Here is an 8,541-nt window from a genome sequence, read left to right as displayed (position 1 = left end):
GGGTGAACAGCCTGCAGAATCCGTCCTGCCGCTAGTGACCGTATGCCCCCGGACTGCCACTCCGTCCCCATTGACTATAATGGGGGCGGTGCGGAGTTCCCGCGGAGGCACGGCAGCGCACGGCGAGAAGGCTGCTGGAATAAATGTCGGACATGTCGTAGTGCATATATTCATGAGATAATCCCTTTTTTGTGGTCAGAGTTGCATGTGCACTCATGGCAGAAATGCTTCAGGAGGAATGGAGAATGACATGCTGCCCATTAAGGCTTGCTTCTCCTGGTACTTCCAGTAGGATGTTCCTCAATAGAATGCATTCTCTGCATGTTTGCAGGGTTCAGCCAGATCTCCGTCAGACCCCATTATAGTTAATGGGGCTGGATGGCATTCCGGAAGCTTCGGGTAATGCCAGATCCGGCAGGCTGTTCCCATCCAGAACAGCCTGACGGATCTGTCAATGCAAATGTGAAACAAGCCTATTCTGGGTAATAGAGATGGAGTTTTTATGATGTTGAATGAACAGGGACTGTCTTGTATAGAAAACCTTGCATCTGCCACAACCAGTGACTACTACATGTGTACACATTGTGGTCACCAATACAAGAAGTCATTGACGGCTGCGGAGAAGAGGGACTAATGCACAGTAACAGGGTGCAAGGGATTTAAAGGGCTATTCAATTTGGAAATCTATAGCATACCCACAGGATATGCAATAAATGTCCGATAGATGTGGGTCTCGCCTCTGGTGACTCGCTCCTATCTCAAGAACGGGACCCCGTCACGCCCTGCCGTGAAAGGAGCAGTGGCTGTACATACATAGCTATCTCAGTTCAATTCCATGGGACTTCTGAAAACAGCGGAGCATGCTTAGGGAGAGTTCACATCACCGTTATTTTTCTGTTCTTCTGATCCGTCAGAAAATAAACTGATCCTGTAAAAAAGGGGATCCTGTGCATCAGTTATGAACATTTGGCATCCATTTGAGACATTTCCATCTGAGATCTTTTTGTTTTGTTTAGACGGAAAAAAGTTCTGCATGAATGACTTTTTTTCCCCATGTAAAATAACAGATATCTGACAGAAATGGCTCAAACGGATGCTAAATGTGCATAACTGATGCCCAGGATCCATTTTTTTTACATGATCCGTTTTTCTTTTCTTTATTATTCTGTTTTCTAACGGATCAGAAGAATGGAAAAATAATGGTGGTGTGAAATCTCCCTAAGCACGTTCCGCTGTTTTCAGAGGCGAGTGATGGCGTCTCGTTCTTAAAACAGGAGCAGTTCCCAATGGTGCAGCCTACATCTATTAGATATTAATGGCATATCTTGTGGATAAGCCATAAATATCCAGATGGGACAACCCCTTTAATTTTAGATTACAGAAAAGCTGTTTAGTAATAAATATACAGATTTTTCCACATGGGTTTTTAAAATGGAGATTTCATTAACGTTAGCGCTGATTATATCTAAACAGGACTTGAAACATAAAATTACAGCAGAATTTATTTGTCAGCATTTTTGGTTGCTTCCCCTTGGAACGCCACTAAATGGATCATTTTATGGCAAGGGAATTCATTTCTTTTATTTCTTTTACAAGTAATTAAAATAAATCTGCTGTAAAGTGTTGCTGGGGAATTCGAATGCATTGCTTTAAGTGAGCAGCGAAAGCAAAATGTTGAATACCAGAAATATTTTTTTAAAAATTGATTTAAATACCGTATCACCACATATTGAATTTAAAGGGCTTCCCCGGTAATTAAGAAAATGAAAATACTTAAATATTACTTTATAATAAATATATTCCCAAATACCTTTCATTATTTATAATGGTTTATTTTGTCTCGGGAGCAATCATCAGGGAAAACAAAATGGCCGCCATCCTATTAGTTCACACAAAACCTGTCCTAATTAAACAGCAGGACAAGTTACCTTGCAACATTGAGGTAAAGAGCTGCCTCATCCTCCTCTCTGCTCTACTGGTCAGGGATTATGATCCTGAATACAGCGGATAATAACTTTAGCCGAATCTCTGGGAAATTTAGTACAGAGAGGACGGACAGGACAGACTGTGGTGGTAATGTGTTGCTGTGGTAATGGAGACTGCATACAAATGATGCTACTCATCAGCTACACCCCACAATCCTCTCATGTCTCCTCATCATCTCCATTCCCCCAGAGATTCATCTGGACCATAACCCCTGACAAGCAGAGCAGAGAGGAGGATGAGGCAGATGTTTACCTCAGTGCTCAGAAGTAACTTGTCCTCCTGTGTGATTAGGACAGGTTCTGTGTGTACTAATAGGACGGCGGCCATTTTATTTCTCCTAATGATTGCTCCCCAGACAAAACCATTATAACTAATGAAAGGTATTTGGGAATATATTTATCATAAAGTAATATTTAAATATTTTCATTTTCTTAATTCCCGGAGAACCCCTTTAAAGGGCAAGAGATAAAAATCTGAGTATAGAAATGTAATTCACAAGTTTTAGTTTTGAAGCTCCCATAGGGTTTATCCAGGGGTGCACCACCAATGAGGTGAGGTGAGGCGATCGCCTCAGGCAGCACCAGGTAGGGACAAGAGGGGGATGCCTGGGTGAAAATGGGGATATGTCCAGGTTCAGCTCTGAACCCGGAAAGCCCCTTTAAAATTTATTCTGTGGTGGCGCTGCCATAAAAATGAACACTCGCTGCTAGAGTTCCCCACAGATTATGGCTGATCGCTGGACATTTAGTGATCTTGCTATCAAGGTACCTTTTAAACAATGGTTGCTTCTCCAAAGCAGATAACTCCTTTAAAGGGGTTTTCTGGTTTGCATCAAAATAATCATTTATGAAGGTTGCTGTAATTTTTTTATGTGTTTCTTTAGCCTTTATTGCCCCTGTGTTTCATTCTGGGCTACAGTCACTTGACCATGTCCATGCTGCTCTTTCTTATTTCCTGTGATATTAAAGGGATTTTGTCACCTCGTTTTAGCCTATCACTGCTCCGCCCATGGACTTAAAGGGATTCGGTCACCTCGTTTTAGCTTATAGAGCTGCGGACATGCACGGCTAGATCGCTCCTCGCATGTCCGCAATATACCTGTCCCATAAAGCTGTGTCCTTTTATTGTGCTTAAAAAATTATTTTAGAGATATGTAAATGAGCCCAAGGGGCTGTACTAACCTTCTTGGAGCCCAGCCCCTGTGAAGGAGCCCAGCTCCGCCTGCGTCCTCCGAATCTCCTACTTTCTTCACAGTTAGATTGCCATAATGCGCAGTGCCGGTATAGTGTTCATTCCCTGTGCTGGCATCAGCCTCAGGGAAGGAACTGCGCATGCGCGAGCTCACGCATCGCGAGATTACGGCAATATTTAAAAAGTTGCAAAAAAGTCGCAAAAAAATGCGCAATTTCACTCCAGTGAGGACCATGCTTATCTTATGAGACTTTTTAATAGAACATGCGACTTTTTTGTAAAGATGTGCGACTTTTTCGTAAAGATGTGCGACTTTTGTAAAGCTGCTTACTGACGGATAAACTACTACCGTCAAACCACATTTATCACAGTCTTAAAGAGCCGATCATAAATCTGACTTGGCTAAAACTGACTTTAGCCATATGTGAAAGTGGAGTGAGCTGTCAGAGTAATGATAAATCTGGCCCTATGTGTGGAGAAAAAGAGGCACAGCACACCAACATCAAAACCTCATCCCAACTGTGAAGTATGGTGGTGGGGGCATCATGGTTTGGGGCTGCTTTGCTGCGTCAGGGCCGGGATGAATTGCTATCATCGAAGGAAAAATGAATTCCCAAGTTTATCAAGACATTTTGCAGGAGAACCTAAGGCCATCTGTCCACCAGCTGACGCTCAACAGAAGATGGGTGTTGCAACAGGACAACGACCCAAAGCATAGAAGTAAATCAACAACAGAATGGCTTAAACAGAAGAAAATACGCCTTCTGGAGTGGCCTATTGATATACCTGTCTAATATCTATGCATGTAGAGTAGTAAATATGAATATATGATTTTTTTTTTGCATATATTACTAGGGGCATGTGCCATCTTCCTCTCTTTCCAGCAGCCTGTAGGTCCCTTTTCCCTTCTTGCCGATTTGTAGAATTCTCCTCAGTTGCAGTAATAGTAAAATAACCATTGGGGGGTTGGGGGTTAAGCTGCAGCAAGTTCTCCCCTTCATTTCCTATGTGCTGTGAGAGGGGAGGAGAGAAACTTTCTACAGTCCAGCAGCACAGGTTATTATCAAGTCACGGTATGTTTGAGATTACATATTAGAGTTGCATTTTAAGTAACTATTTACTATAATCTTAAACATCAGTGCACGCTGGAACTTTACTTGGCTATCCTTTATTTCTGAAAGGAAAGCATCTGCCTAGAAACAGATAACTAACTACCTGTGGCAACGCTGTCTCGTTCTTCACTGGTTTCATACTATTGCTTTCTAGGACAGTGAAGGATCATTTATCATGTGCTAATCCACACCTGACGCCGCCCTAAACTACAATCAGCCGTCATTAATAATGCAGATCAATTGCAATTAACTTTAAAGCAGATTAATTTAGAAGTGAAAACACTGGCAGCATGGGCATACATAAAATCCAAAAGATTTTACATTCCACTAAAAGTTTAATGTACAAAATAATTTGCAAGTTAAATTGTGCTTAAGAGAAGAAATGAGAACATTTAGTCTTTGTTAATTGGACCAATGAGTGATGTCATCGTTTTATATTAACACAGATGGCCCGATACAGCTCACTTTTAAAGATCAATTTTCGGGAGGCAAGCGCTGCAGTGTTACATATCTTCCAAATTTGAAAGTTTAATTTCCTGTCGGGAAAATGGAAAAAAATTCTTGTTAGTCCCCTCATCAATTATTTCTGCACTTTTACTTTCAGTAATTGTCTTATAAGTCCTTAAAGGGACTTTTTGGTGTAGAAAATTATAGGTGTTGTCCCAGAATCAACACTTATCACCTATCCGAGTACATCGTTGGGCTATCTTCATCAGTCTCATAGACTCTGAATGGAGTGTCAGCATGTACAGTATTCTGGATCATCGCTCCTTTTAATGCAACCCGTTGTCTGACAGCTTCTTCAATTTTTAACACTCTTTTTGGAAATTCTACATTATAGAGGGTTGTCCAATAGAGCTGGCCTTGCGGTTCGCCCGGCGGTCGTTTCGCGGCAAACTTTGCGTGTTCGCGATTCGCCGAACATGCGAACATATGGAGGAATTCGCGCCCGCCATATTCTTTTACATTGTGAAGAAGTTTGACCCATGACACATCCATCAGGTGGTACAGGACAGCCAATTGAGACGTTTCAGCACATGGACATAACCCCTACCTTATAAATAAACCTGATCTGGCCGCCATTTTACATTCAGTGTTTTGCCAGTGTAGGGAGAGGTTGCTGTGTGGAGCAGGGACAGGCTGTTAGGGACACCAAACGCTAGCTAATAGAGCCACAAAAGTCCTTTTGAGGACTGGTATATGTGTGCTATCGATAGGTGTGATATTATAATATACTTTCTAACATAGAAATTATATTATAGTGTATTTGTATTGTGCAGAAGTTGTGTGCGGTTCTGCTGCGATACCGCAGCTATATAGAGGGACAAACGCTATTGAAGTAACTAGTTGCAACGGGTGGGATATACCTGTTGCCCCCCAAAAAACTGCTTGAGGGCTGAGAGGTGCGATATACTTATAATATACTTTTATAATGAGTCAAAAACACATAGATCTATATAGTGATCACCTGGAAGTCAGGGGCCTAGGGGCTTACTAGGGCCATTTTTATATAGGGTAAGGTTCCGGACGGGGTCGCTCTTAGGTTAGGCTATCAGGGCCAGAATAGCACCCCCCTGTAGGGCAATATCAGGGACAGTTCTTTGCCCACCCTGTCCTTCAATACCACATCATCATCTAGCCCAGGGATGGATGGTTTTTTGCTTTCCCTCCTGGATTCATCGATGTGCACTGGAACCCCCCGGATTGTGGTAGGACATATGGTTTCGGATTTGGTGCCGCCGAGTACTTGTTATTGCCGACCACATCTATGCTTTTTGCTTAACTTTAATAATTTAATTTATTTTCATTTTGAGGGATATATTTTTTATTCACACGTCCGCAAAATGGGTTTGCATCTGTTCCGCAATTTTTCGGAACGGGTGCAGACCCATTTATTTTCAATAGGGTTGGAATGTGCTGTCCGCATCCACGGCTCCACATCTGCATTTGCAGATCCACATCCGCATTTGCGGATCCGCACTTCCGCATCCGTGCTTCCGTTTCCGCAAAAAAAATAGAACATGTCCTATTCTTGTCCGCAATTGCAGACAAGATTAGGCATTTTCTATTAAAGTGCCGGCGATGTGCGGTCCACAAATTGCGGACTGCACATTGCCGGTGTCCGTGTTTTGCGGACTTACAGACGTGTGAATGGACCCTCATAGTAAAATTATTAAAGGTTACGTTTTATCTTCATGTATATTCTAATGGATTGCCTTCCTTGTAAAATGTTATAATATACTTTCTACGTTAGAAAGTATATTATAGTGCATTTGTATTGTGCGACAGTCGTGTGCGGTTCTGCTGCGATACTGCAGGTATATAGAGGGACAAGCGTTATTGGAACAAATCATTTCTACTGGTGCGATATACCAGTCGCCCACCAAAAAAAACTGATTGAAGCGGTGTGTTATATACCAATATACTTTCTTTATAGTGCGCATGCGCGAAAATTATATTGCAGATATTTCGCATTGAAAAAAAAAAAAAATGAATGGAGATCGCAAATTCGAATAATACATCTGGTATGTCACTGTCCATGTTGTGGGACTATTTGTGCACCTCTAGTAATTATTTCTTGGCTGCAAATATGAGCTGAAGGTTTTTCAGGTTCGCCTGCCATTAAAATGAATGGGACCCGCCGCGAACTTGCAGTTCGCGAACATTTGATAGCGTTTTTTGCGAACAGTCCCGGCAGATGTTCGTCCATCACTATTGTCCAACATTCAGGACCCTAATCTGATAGCCAGAGTGTAGAATGGCTATAAAGAGGGTCTGTTAGTCTGGAGTAACCAGCATACATGTGTTTTACACAGGCAGACTATTCATTTCATTGCGTAATGTGTAATGCTTCATTTCACCTGTGGCGGCGCTGCAGGGAAAATGCACACCTCATGCCTGGTTATCCCCTAAATTATAGCTGATTGCTGGCGGACTTCCTGTGATCAAGTTATTGTACAACCATTTAAAGTCTCTGTTCAGCTTTTTATAAGATATACATTTGTCGGACACCTTGGTGGCCTCTTGGCGGCCATTGTCAGTCACCATGCTTACCCATACACCTGAATTATCCCCTAATATCTCCTGCTTCCATATCACTACCCAGGCAGAATTGTCCTTCAGGATTTTATGAAACCAGGGGCGTACACAGATATCATAGGGCCCCATAGCAAAACTTAGTAAGCCCCCCCCCCCCCTTCCCAGTGAAATTTCTCACAAATGTACAACTTTTTTTAGTAAGTGGATGAAATATTTAATTTAAAAAAAAAGTAGCTTGTGCCCCCCCTCCTCCACTTTACCAGACTCCTGTATATTAGAAAAAATGGAACTGGTGCAGCCACCACTAGGGGGAGCTCTTTGCATAGGAACTTATACAGTTACCATTGAATTAAAGCAGCTCGGTCACCGGGAGCAGCCCTATTAAGGCCCCATTCACACGACCATATTTAAGGTCCACATCTGATCCACATTTTTTGTGGATAGGATGCGGACCCATTCATTTCAATGGGTCCTCAAAAAATGTGGACAGCACACAGTGTGCTGTCCACATCCGTATGTCCGTTCCATAGCCCCCTAAAAAAATAAAAAATAAAATAAAAAAAAAGACAGAACATGTCCTATTCTTGTCTGTTTTGCGGACAAGGAAAAGCATTGTTACAATGGATCCGGAAGCAACATGGAAGTCACACGGACGTCATTCGTATTTTTGGCGGATCATACGGTCGTGTGAATGCACCCTATGAGCACAGAAAAAACATGTATCTCTACGTGGTAATGCTATAGTTTATTGGTAAGTGATCTGTCATACATGTAGAAATCCTAAGTTTAGGTCCCCAGAGGGGTTTATATAAACTTTGTTTTCTGTTTATTTTTTTTCTCTATTATTTAAACCATAATAAAAGGCTATACTATAATAAATAATATATAATCATAAAATAATAATAAAAGACCTTACTACTGTATATTCAGAATAGTGTTTTTTTCTTCGAAACATGAAACCTATAAGTGCTTTATTCACAGGCAATATATGATTATAAAGAAGCCAGTAATGTTTATTAGCTTTCTAAAACACATTATTCTCAATATGATAAAGGACATAGGGGGTCATTTACTAACCAGAAATACACCTATATTAGGCGTATTTCTGGCACAGATTGCGGCGCAGAGGCAACTTTTCCCCATTAACAGCAGGTCTAAAAAAAAGGGGCGCGTGGCGTAGAAGGGGACGCGCCTGCAGGCCTCTCTCATTTAC

This window comes from Bufo bufo, chromosome 9, assembly GCF_905171765.1.
Source record: "Bufo bufo chromosome 9, aBufBuf1.1, whole genome shotgun sequence".
Classification (NCBI taxonomy): Eukaryota; Metazoa; Chordata; class Amphibia; order Anura; family Bufonidae; genus Bufo; species Bufo bufo.
Note: the sequence above shows the minus strand (reverse complement) of the source record.